Source organism: Coenobita brevimanus, chromosome 37 (assembly GCF_032717465.1).
Source record: "Coenobita brevimanus isolate Jiangsu-jjx chromosome 37, ASM3271746v2, whole genome shotgun sequence".
Classification (NCBI taxonomy): Eukaryota; Metazoa; Arthropoda; class Malacostraca; order Decapoda; family Coenobitidae; genus Coenobita; species Coenobita brevimanus.
Window position 1 is genome coordinate 9,592,067 of NC_136990.1, and position 17,755 is coordinate 9,609,821.

General features: G+C 44.2%; 1 protein-coding gene across 1 annotated transcript in view; it reads left to right on the forward strand.

The window, feature by feature from the left end:
* mRpS23 (mitochondrial ribosomal protein S23) overlaps nt 1-17,755 on the forward strand; it is a 127,763-nt gene that overhangs the window by 1,061 nt on the left and 108,947 nt on the right. The gene's annotated exons all lie outside the window — the stretch shown is intronic.

Sequence of the window (17,755 nt, forward strand, 5' to 3'; positions counted from 1 at the left end):
TTGACTTACAACCCCAGTTTAGTTGATTATACATATACATTATAGGGAGTACATTCTCACGCTATGCGCAGGTTAAAGGCACGATTGTGACTGACTGACCGGACGGTTTAAAGCGTGCCGGCTATTTAAATGCCTAATTAAAGGGAACTTGGAATGGAGGAACAGAAGATAGGGAAGGAAAGAGCTAAAGAGTGAAGGAGCTTGGGAAGGAATGAGAGAAGGAGCTTGGGAAGGAGAAACAGGAGTTAGGAATGAGGAACAAGAGGAGGGAGTGGAGACGAACTATAAGGATATCATACCGGTACCGTACCATATGGTAACTTAAATAATATGTGTTCTCACATCATATTTCTTAGCAGCAAAAACAAAGATAAGCATGCAGACTGTGTACATTGTACAAAATATGTTTTATTACATATAAAAAAAGCAAATTAGATATGCTGTCTGACCTCAACCCTTTAAATATCCATTGTCCGAAGTTACCCCTTTAAATCCCAAAAATGCGTAAACATTCACTCATGTCATGTTTACATACATTTAAAATGCAGATTTTAACCCTTTCTCTGTTCCAATCTTCAAGTTAGACGTTAAAGTAAACCTCTAAATGTGTATAAGCGTGCGGTTTGTTATGATTCGTTCACACCAGACCAAGTTTTCCCGTTTTCATTTTTTCAACAAAAAATAGCATTGTCTTTATTACAATATATTCACCAGTGGAAAATAATATTTTAAAAAGATAATTATACATAACATTTTACAAAACCTATGGAACATTATCCAGTTTAAAGATATGCGATATCTTTCTTCGTTTAGCAGCTGCGTAGCATTTAATCTTTTTATGCAAATTTCGTCCGAAGCCACCCCGTGTCCGAATTCACCCCGGTTCACGGTACTTTAAGTAGCGGAAAGACCATGTCAATTCAATTCATATTCGTCCAGTTTGTTTTCTGCATTTTTCTGACTGTTTTCAGGTCGGTAAATTATGTTTTCCTGCTGGAAGAAATTGGTAAAGGTATGCTTTATTTGAAGCAGTAGAAGCACCTAACAAAATCGGTTCTTCTGGTAGTCTGTTATATTTTTCTGATTACTGGTATTTCAGTCGATCAGTGGAATGCACTACCAAATAAAATAGTGTGTGCCAAAACTATTTATCTATCACCAAACGCCTTAAACCCATAAGGGGTGGCCACAAACAAATCGCCTCCATGTTGCTCTGTCCCCCGCCATTTCACTGCCCTGCTCCTAGCTCACATCCCCGTGTCTCAGACTGACAAATGAGAAAGTGAAGGAGTGTTGTGGTGTGGATGTGGATGTGATAGGAAGCATTAGGAGAAACACATTAAGGTTGTTTGGCCATGTGGAGAGGATGGAGAGTGAGAGACTGATGAGGAGAGAGTATGTGAGTGTGGTTGAGGGGGGGGAGAGGTAGGGAGGACAAGGATGGGATGGAGTGGAGTGTGCCAAAACATTTCATAAATTTAAGGATATGTAGGATAAAATTGATTTAATGCATGGGACAGTACGAGCTTGACTCATTCCTGTTAAGGTACAGTTAGGTAAGGTAAGAACATCCTCCAACCTTACCTCAACACACTACACAAATGGTTCACCACAAATAGGCTCAAAATATCCCCAGCCAAATCGACAGTGCCCCTTCTCACAAACTGGACAGCAGAACACAGTCACATCCCACACCTCACCATAAACAACACCCTCCTACCACACACACACACACACACAAAATCCATGGTATAACACAATACATCAGTCATTTAAACAACACATCACTTTCTATCTATCCATCTATGTATGGCCAGACGCCTCAATCCCGTAAGGGGTGGCCACAAACAAATTGCCTTCATGTCACCCTGTCCTTGGCCATTTTACTGCCCTGCTCCCAGCTTACACCCCCCTCTCTCACATACCTCTCCATTCCATCCCTTCATCTCATACTTGGCCTCCCCCTCCACCTCACTCACATACACTCTTCTCGTCAGTCTCTCGCTGTCCATCCTCTCCACATGTCCAAACCACCTCAGTGTGTTTCTCCTAAAGTTTCCTGTCACATCCACATCCACGCCACAACACTCTTTCACTTCCTCATTTGTCAGTCTGTCTCTCCATGTGACTCCACATGCTCCTCTCAAATAACTCATTTCCACTGCTCTCACTCTTGACTTCTGTCCCTCCAACAAGGTCCAAGCTTCACATCCATATGTTAGAGTTGGTATCACAATACTGTCATGTAGTAGCTTTTTCACTTCCATGCTCACTTCCCTGTTTCTTATCACTCCTATCAAGGAACCAGCAACCTTCCCTGTTGCACCCTTTCAAGCACTTCCCCCTCTAAACTTCCATCCTTACTCATCACACTACCCAAGTACGGTACTTAAACGCACTCACATTTTCCATTTCCTGCTCATCCAACCTCACTGTACCGTACATTCACTGATTTCATTTCTCTCGAAGACCATAACTTTACTCTTCCCTACATTCACCTTTAGATTCAGTTTCTTACACTCCTGAATTCATTCACCAGGCCTTGCAGCTCTCCTTTGTCTTCATTTAACAACGCAGTATCATCTGCAAACAACAGTACAGGTAGTTTCCCAACACTGTCTCTCTCACTAGGGCCACTCCAACATCCACTGCCCTACCTTGCATCTCTTTTATAACCCCATCCATATACAGATTGAACAGCCATAGAGACATGATCTCCAGTCTTTCAAGCTCACTGTGTCCAGGCATCTCAAAATGATTGGATCTTCAATTTGGCTCACTCTTGTATTTTGTTTTTCTCTTGGAGGGAACAGATATTGTGGGCTTGTGACCTTTGATTCCTTCTTCCTAGCATAAAAACAAAAACAAAAATTGTTTCAGTCCAACCTTCAAATAGAAAAATTCACACAGTTCACTATCTACACGCACTGCAGCTTTAGCACCCTCATACATACCCTTCATGGCCTTCAACAACTTCCCCTCTACTCCATATATTCTTAATACTTTCCACAATCCTTGTCTATCCACCTGGTCATATGCTTTCTCCAAATCCATGAAGGCTGCATACAACTTCTTTCCCTTCTCTAGAATCTTTTCCACTAAAGATCTAAGAATGAGTATCTTTTTTTTTTTTTTTTTTTTTTTTTTTTTTTTAATGTGTCCGACTCTGGGCATAGGCTTGACAGCCTGCTTTCAAGGCCCAGTAGCGCTCGTACGTACCGCACACCTCTACATATAACCACTTCGGCGCTAACACCCACTATCCATATTGAATACTGTACATGCCAGGGCTGTCTCATACAGGACTGGTGTATCGGTATTAGCGGGGGTATTTTTACGGCATGTCGGCGTGTCTTCTGGTAGATCGGTAAAGTCTGCTTTTGTGAAATTCAAATCCTTAAACTGTTCCCTGCCCCATCGGGATTTGAACCCGGGTCCGTTAGGACTACAAGCCACCTCTCTACCGATTGAGCCACTGCCTCCTGATCTACACAACCTCATCCCTTCCTAAACCTCCCTGTTCTTCTCTAACTAATTCCTCTTAATTCCATAACACATCACGGACATTAAAAATAAAGTAACACCAAGACTCAGCACTTTAAGGTCACTTGCCCATACAACATTCAGACACAACAAAGAAACCACCACCACAATATAAAAACAATATATTTGTTCAGTGATGAATTATACAACCTCTGCTTGGGCTTCTATCTTCAATAAAACACACTACAACACCATACAGACCATACAGAACAATGCCCTAAAAATAATCACAGGCTGCACAGCTACAACACCTACAAACCACATACCGTACTCAAAAAAAACAAAGTCCTCAAAGTCAGGGAGCATCTTGACATTAGAGGCACACAAATTCTTGACACAGCCTCCACGAACCCAGACCTTCCACTACACTACATGACAGCACATCCTGGATACAGTGCTCATCAGAAGTATCGAGCGCCCTGTGTCCCTCCTGCGAAACAAACCTTTCAACATTGGAAAAACATATAAATAATGCATTTTATTTACCTTTAGTGCTTCGTACGGTTCTTCATGGACCTGAGAGACGTCTTGGAAGTGAAAGGGCGAGGCTCCTGAGGTGCTGGAGGGGTATTTTGTCCCAGGAGTCACGAATGGCGGCTTCCAGCTTAGGCAGAGAACTCACGTCCTCCCCTTGGAGACTCTTCTTTACGAGGTACCAGAGGTTTTCGGTTGGGTTGAGGTCTGGGCTATTTCCTGGCCAGTCTTTCATGAATGATACCTCGCAGTCACGAAGCCAATTGGTGACCGATTTGGCCTTGTGAGCAGGTGCACCGTCCTGCTGAAACACTCGTGCACCTGTTAGCTCGAAGGAGTCTGGTAAATGATCACACAGAAGCTCCAGGTAAACATCCTGATTCACTCTTATGTTCTTGGGAAGAACAACAAGCTTCCCGAAACCTTGACCAGAGAAACAAGCCCATACCATGAGTGAATCAGGATGTTTAACTGTGCTTTCTACATACCGTGGGTCAAGTGGGTCACTACCTTTGCGTTGGTACACACGTGCTCCTCTGCTACAGGTGACACTAAATGTTGCCTCATCAGACCACAACACTGACAACCATTGCTCCTCACCCCAGTTAAGATATTTATTAGCAAAGGCAAGCCTACGAAGTCACTGGTTTTTTGTGAGAAGAGGCTTCTTCACAGGCCTGTGACTTGTGTAACCAAGTTCATGGACCCTACGAGACACTGTTCTCACAGACACCTCACCAAACACTTCCGGGTTGCTCTCCTTTATTTTCCTTGCACTCACATGAGGATTAAACTCCACTGCACGTTTTAAAACATTAACAGAACTTGGGGAAGTTTTCCTAGGCCTACCAGACCGCGGTTTCTCTGTGGGAACTTCACCGCTGTTTTCCACTCAAAACCGCGTGCACCACCGACGCACTGTTGATCGAGCCACACCAACCAATTCACTAATTTCCTTTGTCTGGTGGCCTGCCTCCTTTAGAGCAATGATCTGGGATATGATTTCACTCGATAGTTCACGGGTAGGTGCCATAACAAAGTGGTGAAGGCCAAAACACTGCGGGACACTCGGTAAAAAATGGCACCAAAAGAGAGGGAGACGCGGTGGAGTTCCTCTCTCTCAGGCAGCCCGTGGGCAACTGAGGCGGGAACCAACCAGCGCATCGGAAGGCCTCAGGGTACCGTGACGTCATGCTAGCGTCGCAAACTTGTGGCTCAATTTTTACCCCCAGAAATGGGTGATTCTTTTTTGGCTATAAGTATTGTGCGCCCGGCGGTAGGCGCTTGATAATTTTGATGAGCACTGTATATAAACTCTTTCACCTTTGTCTGTCAACTTGTACCTTTCTTTCTTGCTGTAAGAGTGCTCTCATTCAGCCACTTCCAAAGAAGGGTGACCATTCCCAACCCTCTAACTATTGTCTAATTGCTTTAACATCCTGTGTCTCAAAAGTTTTTGAGTCTATTCCTAACAGTAAAATTTTAAAGCATCCTTCCTATCGTAACCTTCTTTCTGATCGTCAGTATGGCTTCCGTCAGGGACGCTTCACTGGCGATCTTCTCACCTACCTTTCAGACTCCTGGTCATCCTCCTATTGGGACTTTGGCGAAAGCTTTGCCATTATACTTGACATCTCAGAGGCTTTCGATCGAGTCTGGCATAAATCTTTAATTTCCAAACTGCCCTCTTACGATTTCTATCCTTCACTCTGTGCCTTCATCTGTAGCTTCCTTTCTGGTTGTTCTTTAGCTGCTGTTGTAGACGGCCACCGTTCATCTCCTACATCTATCAACAGTGGTGTTCCTTAGGGCTCTGTCCAATCACCAACTCTCTTCCTTTTAACCCCTTAACCGCGGGGCGTCACTTTCGTGACGCTTGGGAGCAAGGGATCATACCGCGGGGCGTCGCTTTTGTGATTCTGTGTTATTTTGAATTCACCCGGGCTTTCAAGTGGGGGCTTGTATCATCTATCAGTACTGACAATGTCCAACACTAGTCAGCACTCCTAATCTCATCTGTACTCCCATCCATTGTTGACAATTTAGCCATTTCTCCCCGTTCTTGACTCCCCTCCCTACCCCCCCTCCATTACCCTATCCTCTCGCCTGCCCGGCCATGCTACGCTAAGTAAATCTTCCCTGGAATTTTTCACTGATTTCATCCATTGAAATAAGCCCTATGTCGTATTCTTATACCAAATAATATATACAAGAAAGAAATCAGGTAAGTGAGAGTGCCATACACCTGGAATTGGCTAATTATCACCTGACAACACCTCACGTGCACTCGTTCGCTAATTTTCGCTGTTTTTTTCCCCTTGAAATATGCCGTATAATCTATTTTCGTAATAAATATACATGTAAGGAGAGAAGGGAGAAGCCTAAGTGATATTTACATTCACCTGGAACTACCTAATTTATAATGTATTGTCTAGATTTCCTGCCAATCATATCGGTGCTACACAAAGCTGTTTCAAGATTTAACATTGGTAACTCTGATTATATATCTCCTAAGTAGGCCTCTAATCTATTTTCGTAATAAATATACATGTAAGGAGGGAAGGGAGAACCCTAAATGATATTTACATTCACCTGGAACTACCAAATTTATAATGTATTGTCTAGATTTCCTGCCAATCATATCAGTGCTAGACTTAGCTGTTTCAAGAAGTAATATTGGTAACTCTGAATAACCCCTAAAGCAGGCCTCTAGGCTAGCTGGCCTGGCCCCTGCGTTATCAGTGTAGTCTCATCTTCCGAAGTGAGAGGACGTATGTTTCATCTTGCTGACTTCAAGGCCTTTTTTCACCCCCATGCAAATGGCTCTGTGACCTTTACCCCCTACTAAACCTCGTGTGGAAAGAGGTAAAGGGCTGACAATTGATAAAAGAGTGACTACGATCTTTCTATTGAGTAAAACAGTGCAAGTGGAATTGTAAATAATGTGTAAATAATGTGTAAACAGCAAGTGAAAGTAATGAATGTAAATATACGTGAACAATGGAAAATAGTTTTATAAGTTATTTCAAGTGACAGTGCATAACACTGTAAATAAAATAGAAATGTAAATAACGTAAATAAAATAGAGAACGTAAATAGAAATGTAAATGAGTAGTATTATAAGAATACGAGTATATACCCTAGGAGTAATGAAAGTGAAAGTTTCACTCTAGCATGTCTGAATGCTATGAGTTATGAGAGTGAAGATGAAAGTGACATTCACTCTCAATGCCAGTATACAGGACGAGAAAGTGAATGCTACGTATTTTACTGAAAGAAATTGAATCCCTACAGTGACAATAAACTAATACTACTGAAGGAAACTTATGGGTAAAGACTGTAGATATATATAAGTGTTATATAGTAATAGAAATATAAAGTGTGAGGGGTTTTATGAATAATAAATGACAGACTACCATGAGCGAACTAGTGCCAGTGCGACGATCAGACGCGCTCGTAATTTCCATTGCTTTCACAGTGTTTTTTTTTTTAGTATGGATCCCAAACTACTTGAAAATTGTAGAATAGTGTTTATAGTGTTTGTATCTGGCTGTGGTAATCATATTACGGGTTGTCGGGAAGTGTAAAGTGGAGACTTCGTTACCCTACTTCAGAGGTCTCCACAAGTCCTACGGTAACCGACGAAGGCTCAACAATCATTCCAGGAGAAAGCTGAAGGTATGTGCCATAAGCATATGTAATTTTATTATTCTAGGACTAATAACTGATTTTTGGCAAATATTTTTTGAGAGTCTGTCGGAGCCCAAATAACCCCGCGGCACACGCAAGTAATTGGTAAACAAGCCCGCAGTGTAGGGGTTAATCATCGATGACCTTCTAAGCTGTACATCTAACCCTATCCACTGATACGGTGATGACTGCATCCTTCACCTTTCCATTCGGTTCCCGCAACGTCCATCTCAGCAGTTACTTCAACAAACAAGGGATGAGGCTATGGCACACCTAATGTCTGACTTGGCTCGTATCTCTGACTGGGGTAAAAGGAATCTTGTTGTTTTTAATGCATCAGAGACTCAGTTCTTACACCTATCGGTCCACTAATGTTTAATAATATCCATCTCAATCCTGCATTGTCCTTAAACATGCCTGGGGTTTCATTCTCTCGGAACTTATCTTGGAAAGATCATATTACATCTCTTGTAAAATGTGCTTCCAAGAGGTTAGGTGTGCAAAGATGACTCCTACCTTTTTTACCCTACACAGTTGTTGACTTTATACTCGGGTTTTATTTGCCCCTGTGTGGAGTACAACTGTCATGTGTGGGGAGGTTCTCCACATACAGCTCTTCTCAATAGGATGGAGTCAAGGGCTTTTCATCTCACTAACTCTCCTCCTCTTACTGGCTCCCTTCAACCTCTGTCACTTTGCCACACTGTTGCATGTTTATCTCTTTTCTATTGGTGCTTCAATGGTCACTGCTTCTCAGAATTGTCTGCTTGCATCCCTTCACCTCTGCGATGGGCACGTAGTGTCCATCTAGCAACAAACTCTCATCCCTTTTCTGTCCAGCTTTCTAATGCAAGAGTTAACCATTACTCCTAGTCCTTCATATATGCACCAGGCCAAATCTGGAACTGTCTCCCTCTGTCTGTACAGTATTTCCTGTGTCCTATGATCTCCAGTCTTTCAAACACAGTGTGTCCAGGCATCTCAAAATGAACGGATCTTGAATTTGGCTCTCTTTTGTATCGTTTTTGTTTTTTCTTTGAAGGAATGGTTTGCAGGCTCCTGGCCTTTGGTTCCTTCTTCCTTGCATTAAAAGAAAAAAAAAAAAAATCACAAGCCTAGGAACATCAAAACAACACCCAGCACACAATATCATACACAATTACTGTCATCTCTCCGCCCTTGCCCACCTCAAACCAGCATTCAGAAGCATATCCATTCTCAAATCACTCTCCGCTCCATTCAGTCAAAAACAACACAAAGCTGCATGCACGGCCTCCTGATATCCACCCTTCTGAATCCTACCTCCCTTGTGAGGACAGGGTCCACCTGGCCAGGTTGAGATGTGGGCATCATCTAGCCCTCTTGAGTTATCAGATGAGGCTGGATGACTCTGTTACTGATGCCTGCCCAGGATGCAATACAGCATCCCATACTATTAAGCACCTTATGGAAGACTGCATTGCACACAATCACCTGTGCCAACAACACAACATACACTCCTTGAGAGCTCTGTGGGAAAGCCCGGTCTTGGCCATGGCCTTCCTTAGGGGCCCAGGGCTGTTCGGCCAGACTGCCTAGGAAAAAGTACTAGCTACTACTACTACTGGAGAGGGAACAGGAGGCAGCATTACAGAAAAAGGCATAGAACATGACAGAGTTATACCAGTCATGGGAAGTGAAATTCAGTGTGAGGGGACCACCATGGACACAGAGTAATCAGGATCATCAAGAAAGTGCCCAAAGGGGAGCAACTTCAGCGGCAGCTGGAGTAACAGCGAGAGGAAACGCAGTATCTTTAGAATATGTACATAGTGTATATAAATATTTTCCATATGATATTTAGTAATGTTGATGCTTATACCATGGATAAAGTTAGTGAGTTAAAATATAGAAATAAACCCATGAATACACCAAGCCCTCGTTTTTCGACCGATTGTTATTCGATAGTTCGTTGTTTCAGCATTATAAATCTATATCGTTTTTTGTTGTTTGACATGGTAATCCCCACCATTTCTACAACTCAAACCGCGCGCTGCCAGACAGGCTGGCTGGGCTGCCTGTTTCCTGCGCTCTGCCCTGCTGATCGGTTGCCTCATCATCCGTCTACATTTCTTTTTGGTCTCATGGAATACTACAGCACCACCATGGCTCCACCCAAGACTCCTACAATTATCCCCATCAAGCAGTCATTTGCTTACCAACCTGAGTGAGTGTTTCATCATTGTATGATTGGGTGGCCAACTGACAATTGTGCCAATGATTAACGAACGCTCTTAACACAGTATTGTTTTGACACCAGATTTGTGAGATGCACATCTTAGTTAGCACTAGGTTAGGTAGGTTATAATCATTGGGGAGTCCTGGGGGTGAAGCCCCCCCGTTAGGTTGCAGCACTTCCAGTTAGGTTTCCACTGCTATTTATGTTGTTGGAAGTTCTTGCTGTCTGCCCATCCCTTGTACTGGGTCAGATCACCATGGCGGTTTGCTACAAGCCTATAACCCATGTAAGGACATTGATAAAAGAACTCTAGATCTATCAAGACCAGCTTCCTTCACCCTGCCTCCTCCTGGATGATTTTAATGCCAGACATCCTCTTTGGGATTCTATCCTAGTGTGAGGCTCTGGCAACAGATCAGGATTTTCCCTCTTCCAGTTTCTCTTGGAAAGCAGTTTGCTTCTCCTTACCCCATTGGGATTACAAACCCGTATAGACCTACACTCAGGCCTGCTTTCCACACCAGATCTTTATGTGGAGGACTCTGTTTTTGGTGGCTTGGCCATTTATACTCGCCCATTTTTGGGGTCTGATCACCTTCCAGGTATTCTGGATGACCCTGGCTTTTCCCCACTGTACCCTGCCCAGCCTCATCCACATTGGATCCTCGCACAAGGCTCCTGGTCCTCCTTTACGGCAGCCCTCGGTGACACCATGGCTTTGCCTGGAGAGTCGTTGGATGACTGTATGGCGGCCTTTACTTCCTCTGTGGTCACAGCGGATGAGACGACCTGCACATCCTCAGCACATCCCCAGGGCACCAATACGATTCCTTGGTGGTCGAGGGAATGCATCAGGGTCACTCAGACCAGGCAGTCTTCTGGAATGCCTGGCGGAGGTGTCCCTGCCCTAGCCACGGAGATCTTCACCATCGTAGGGATGTGGAATACGTGCGGACACTTAACCCTTTGAGATTCCGATGACATGATTTTGCGTCATCGTGAATCTAACCGTTGAGATTCTAATGACTCGAATTCGAGTCATATGAGACAATATATATTTTTTTTTGCGTGTTTTCCATCTCCTGTCTGGCCTTGTTCCACATACACTATCCTGTTTATCCTTTTCCAACTATTTGTTTTTACAGTGACGAATACATCAGATAGATATGCATAATAAATAGGTTTTTATCATGAATAATATCGATATTACCAGCATGGATATTTGCCTTATCATGTTATTTTGTAATCACTTTACTTTTGCTTTTCTCTGTGAAAACTAACATAAATTGCCATAACCTGTACATCAATAGAAAGGGAATTTACTGTAGATTGACAGGGTGCTATCAGATTTCACGAAACTCTAATAGTTTTTTTTGTTTACTAATATTTTTCTATGGAAGGGTGTGCAATTTTTCCTTTTCGGTTAACTTCTGCTCGTCCTGTTGGCCTTTTAGCTATCATATTTACCTTTTTCAGCCATACTACAATAAAGAGCAACTTTCAGCTTTAAAACGGTACCTCATTCATTGGTCTACCATAAAAAGTAAATGTACAATGGCCGGTTAAGTTCAAATATCGCTGCACCATGGCATGCTCTATGTGCACCTGGCTGAATCTGGCACAGACTCAGTCGGCGGGGGGCCGAAAACTTAAAAGGTTAACTGGGCTCGGCATGTTGCCTGATCTGCTTTCTGCTCCCCCTCTCATTCTCCAGTTCACCATCTTGGACTTAGTCCTTTACTCAGGCAATGAAAAGTTATCCTACCACCCCCTCATCCCTTGTTGGAGGGCAACTTGTTAGGTTTCCAGGACAAGGTTGCCTTCATGGCCACCTTCTTTCGGTGTCAATTTGGTACCCCTGCTCCACTTCTAGGTCTCCAACAGTTGCTCAGTCGTTCAAGCAGACATCTCTTCCCCCACCCCCCTGCAGGCTTATGCCCATGGTCTTGAAACTGAGGGAGGTGGAAGCTCACACCTTCAACTTTAGTGATAATCTTGAGAGCAGGAGAACGCACCCCTTCATGTGGGTAGGCGCAGCAAAGAGTTGGTAACACTGATTAATTTTAAAATTCAAAATCTTAAAATAAAAACAATACATATGACAGTTTCTGAGATTCACACACAATATAATCTATTAATGATTGCAATTCTTACCTCTTCAGTTATTAAAGACTGGCATTTGTTCTTAAATACTCAGTATAGGTGTATGCATACAGGATTTAGAGAACCTGTGCCTCAGGAAAAATTCGGTGTCAGACATAGCTTCAAAGGGGTTCATGCGGTCAGTAATAACCCTATGAATATGCCTTGGCTGGTCATACTGGTTTTGACTAAATTTCTGTCCCAATTGCTTGTTTTTGCCATTCTTCCCACCCAGAACCCTGAATTCCCATTCCCCAAGACACAGGATGGGGGTGGTTAATTTAAAAACTAATCACGAACACTGAAAATAAAAGCCAAATTTGTTCAAATCACACCCAAATACACCAGAAAAATATATTGCCAAGCCAAAACAAAATAGTGCAGACTTCTAAAAGCTCACCAAACGCAATCATGAGACTTCGTAATTCAAACTAACTGGCTGTGAAGAAGTCGTCTGTTTAGGTAGTACTCGGCCATTCTTTACCGTAGGAATTATTTCACATACTAATCAAACTAATTATAAAAGTATCATGCACCATATCTGATAAACAGCTTGGTAGAAATATTGAGAAATAAAATGGAAGTGGATACAGCATCTCATCTTTCTTTTCTTCTCGTCGTAAATTAACCATCCCTGGAGAAGTGGTGAAGTCTTTTAAAACGATAAAAATATTAAACTTTTATTTTTTTTCTTTACATGATGTTTTTATCATTAAATTAAAATTCCCATCACATACACAATAGGGTCCTTCAGATTCTACATAGCTTTCTTTGCACAAGGCTGCTATAATATGACGAAGGGGCATGCGAGGGGTGCTGTGAGACTCCCTGCTGATTCCAGTACTACTCTGTGGTAATCCTCTCCCGTTCACCGGGGAACGCTCTCCCTTTCATGCTTTAAGACTACCAAAAGATGCGGATAGGGCAAGGTGAACGCCTTCCCACAGTTAAAGACTACGGCCGTTAGTGTCTGCCTTTACCCTTGTGGAGCTTTCCTCCGCTCTCTTCCCCCACCCCCCTGCAGGCTTAGTGTCTGCATTTCCCCAGGTGGAGCTTTCCTCCACTCTTTTCCCCCACCCCCCTGCAGGCTTAGTGTCTGCCTTTACCTAGGTGGAGCTTTCCTCTGCTCTGCAAGCCTAAAAACGTGGCCCAGATTTTGTCCCCAAGTTTTTGACTGATCTCCCCCTTCCCCATCAGGTCTCTCTCCTTGACATTATTAATGACAAGTGGGTGTCGGGGATCTCATTATCCTGCTGGAAAGCCTCTTACCTCCTCCCCTTCCCCCCCAAGCCAGGAGGGACTCTTCTTTTCTGGCTTTGTACAGGCCAATAGCATTGCTATACAGTTTTGGGAAGGTGCTTGAGAGGAGGGTGTGCTGTTGGCTCTCCTGGTGGCTAGAGCATGACTGCCGTCTGTCTGAGGTTTAACATGGATTCTGCTCTGGCAGAGGGGCATCTAATATTCTCCTCGAGATTGACCGTCATATTCACAAGACATAATGTCGTCAGCAGATACCCTTGGTGGTCTTTGTGGATCTCCATGGGGCCTTTGATTTTGCCTTTCATGATGGGATACTTTACAAGTTGTGTCATCTCAAGTGTCATGTGCCTGGGTTTGAGTTTTTTTGAGGAGCAATCCTTCAGCATTTCCCTTGGGTTTACTCCTTCCCTACCCCAGTCAGGTGGGGAGTACCAGAGGGATCAGTTCTTAGTCCCCTTCATTTTAAGGTCTGAATGTCTGACCTCTCTCATCCTTCTGGAGTACAGTAAACCCTCTCTAATTCGAATTAATTGGAGTGAACCCCATGTCGAAATATCCGAAAATTCGAATTATCGGAGCACATGCCTGCTCCTGTCCCCAAAGCACACCCACGCTCACTGAAACACGGAATTTCACAAAAAACATTGAACAGTACAGTGACGTACTGTACCCATGTCCCATACCATCTGCCACTGTCTGCCTGTGTTTTATGGATGGTCACTGTGATAAGTGTTTATTTGCATATATCCTTGCTGTGCATTTCCTCTCAGAATTCTGGGCATGTGGTTCCAAACTAACTTTAGTTAGGCCTAAGCACTCTGAAAGTGCTATAATCACAAGAAAAGCATTTATTCCAAAGGAAAATGTAAAATTGTTGGATGAAGTGACGTGTGATGTAGGAGTTTAAATGCAAACGATCAGACAGATGAAATGAGTCGGATTTGTTACTATGTGGATAGGTTCTTTGTTGGAAAAAAAAAAAAAGTTAATGATGAAAGAGCAGTAAAATTAATGTTTTTGCCGTTAGTGCAATGAGTGTGAAGAAGAAGAAGAAAAAAAAAAGGTTTTGTGCCCGACCATTGTTATCAACTGATGGTCTTTGGTCAAGAAAGTTCAACACTTATGAAGACACTACGTGTTGATGTAAAAAGTTGGGTAAGATAATTGTGTGAGTTCAATTCTTGTGAATTGTACTGTCTTACAAATTATACTGCTTGGCTGACATGTGTATTATTCACAGTTACTGCATTCGTGTGTATCTGAGAAGTGAGAAGTACGCAGTTACTCCATGCTGACAACTTCAGTATACTTTTTTTTTTTTCCTTTATTGTTGATGACGACTTTCAAAAATTGTTTCACACTTTTTTTTTTTTTTTTTTTTTTTTAATGAGTGTGTACCCCCTCCACAATATGTCTACCCCCGATGTATATATGTCCCCCCCCAATGCATACATGCCCCCACTAAACTTGCTAGGTCAGCACGCTTTCCCAGGACCTGCAGCCTGGGAAGAGGGCGTTACTGAGTCAGTTGATAGCAGGCAGCCGAAACGGGCGGACTATTTTACTGTGAGCTTGTAATAAACTCCTTATCTAGCTGTTTGTACACGGAGTTTCTATCACCAAAGTATTGCAAGTTACATTTGGTAGCAGTGGTGTTCCGAACCATCAGATTCTGACCGCCTCCACCGATTTAGTGACATCACAAGATACACGACATCTCGCATCTGCCAGCCTCGCCCCTCCTCAGTGCCTCTAGTGGTGTAATACCTGGCTGTGCTTTCCGAGTGTACAATTTTTCTCACCAGTGCTCACCTCTCAAACAACCGCACCCACACGCCTTGTTCCTGACCGCACGTGTCACCGTCGCCTCCCTACGGACCTGTTGCACCTGTTCCCGGCACCTGTTCCGAACTCATCATAACTCCTGCCCCCACGGTGCCATTTATCACTGTCTGCCCACTGCCTGCCCACCACCATTCTCTGCATTTGCAACTCACTAGCTCTACACCTGCCTTGAACCAACATCTGCCCTCACCACCCACCACCGGCCTCCACCGCCGCCACATCTGGTCTGCATTACGTGAGCCTCCTAAGACCGCCACTCCCTGCCGGTGATTCATCGCGGCGTCTCTTCTCCTCTCTGCCCAGCTGTCTCTCCACCCCCACCGCTTCCCTGCCCCGCCCCGCCCCACCCCGCCCCACCCCAGCCCAGCTACGCCCAGCCACCCCTGCACGTCATACATCTCAGCACTCCCATCTCTACTGTGTAACTATAGTATATCTTTCCTTTCTATAGAGATTATCCTCAATTTTCTCTACAGATTGGTTATTGTAAATATTCCATCTCATTTCCATTACCCCGTCTTCATCTTCACCTACGTTATTTATACTCCATCTCATCCTTCACATTTTATTTAAACCATCCATCCCGGCATCTTCATTCATTTTCACACCTCGTGTATTCCATTCTCTCATTGTTATTTATACATTTCCACCTACGTATCCATCTTCATCCTTTCATCTTCCATTGCCGCATTAAATGTCATACTTTCCACGTCAACCGCTTGACACCAGCCCTCTCGCCCCGGAAATATCACCTGATCATACCCCGTCTGCCGACTCTAACACAATCACTCATTTACGAAGTGGCAAAGAGTACCACTGCCCTGTACCTGAGCCTCCCGTTTCACTTCCCGCCGAATCACTTACTACCCGTCCTCCACTCGTAAATCCAGATACCTCCTTCTCTACTCCTGCCTCTACCCTCCCTTCTTCCTCTACTCCTTCTCCTGTCGTTCCCTCTCCTGCCTCCCTTCATACCCCGTCTTGCTCGCCCTTAACTGCCACTACCTTCTCTCTCTCCCACACCTCTCCTGCCGCCATTTCTACACTTCCCGCCATGGCCAACCCTCCACAGTTTATCTATCTCGACGATGCCAATTGTCCCAAATTTACCGGCCAGGACCCAACTTGGTCTGTCTATGATTTCCTCAGAGAAGTCGAAACAGAAATACACAATAGACAAATAACCGATGAATCGCTCAAAGTAGCCTACCTCATGGGTCGCTTGCACCACGGCAAATCGGACATCGGATCCGCGATCCGTGCAGGACATTTCAATAGCATTCGTACCTTTGCTGATTTTCGTACGGAACTCATCAGCCTTTGTTGCCAGCATTCAAATACCGCATCTCTCATGGGATTCATTAATCTCCTAAACCAACTAGATGAGGACTTGCGCGTCCCAGCGCAATATGCCAAGCTCCGCGAAGCTGCCGCCGCCATGAAAGCAACTAGTAGCGAGATGCTTCAATTACTGGTAGGCACGAAATGGTTAGAAGACAAGAATGGCGTTCCAATGCTTTCACTCACCAACTTTGCTGACTTAATTGGTTACCTCAGATTCCTTCACTGGCTTACTCCTAAACAGCGAGAGCTAGCCTTGGAAATCGGTTTCAGTCCAGGAGATAAAATTATTCAGGTCACTAAAGCCATTCATGAAAGAACAGGTTCGAACTACACGCGTCAGGGCACCACCCAACCCTTGGCCTCCTCAGTCTGTCATACCTCCACTACCCCAGACCAATCTCGCTCCCGTCCCACCACACACGGCAGACCTGCCACACATCGCTCTCCTACCGCAGGTCGTGATCAGTCTAGCGCCCGACGGAACAGACAATCTTCGATTCTTTGCTGGTACTGTGGTCATCCTGGACATCGAGCATCCAGTTGCGACCGTACATACAGACGTCCTCACTCCCAAACCAGACAGCATACGCCTTCCCGCTCACGTCGTCCACACTGCAAATACCACAAATCAAGCACGACTCACACCACTGAGGAATGTCGTTACCTCAACCGCCAACAGTCGGGGGAAGCGCCGCGCCCGTATCGGACCAATATCACGTAGAACCAGAAACCCAACTCCCCATCCGCCATGTAGGTCCCATAACATCCTCGGGTTTAGTCATTCTCGGAAGCAGTCATGACATACCAACGTCATTCTTCTTGGACACAGGATCTATAGTAAATCTCATCTCCGAAAATTCCTTACAAATTATTCATCGCCATGACAACCACGTCAGTTTCCTAGAACCACCAGACATTCGCTTATGTGGTGTCAACGGCTCTGAGTTTAAGGTTAAGGGAAGAGTCACCCTTGAAGTCAAACTCCACAGAGATTTGCCCCCTATCCCCATTGAATTTCATGTCACTAATGACTTGCAGTATCCCGCAGATGCCCTTATTGGTTTCTCCACCATGGCACAACACTCCATTGCATTATTACCTGCTTGTGGTAGTATAGACATTTCTGGATTCCCGGTTTACACTATGGAATGTCCCCGTCCTGTTCTTACGATCAAATCAGTCCTTCAATTACCTCTGTCCCTATCACTACCAAAAAGTCCAACCCAGCCCAAACCACCA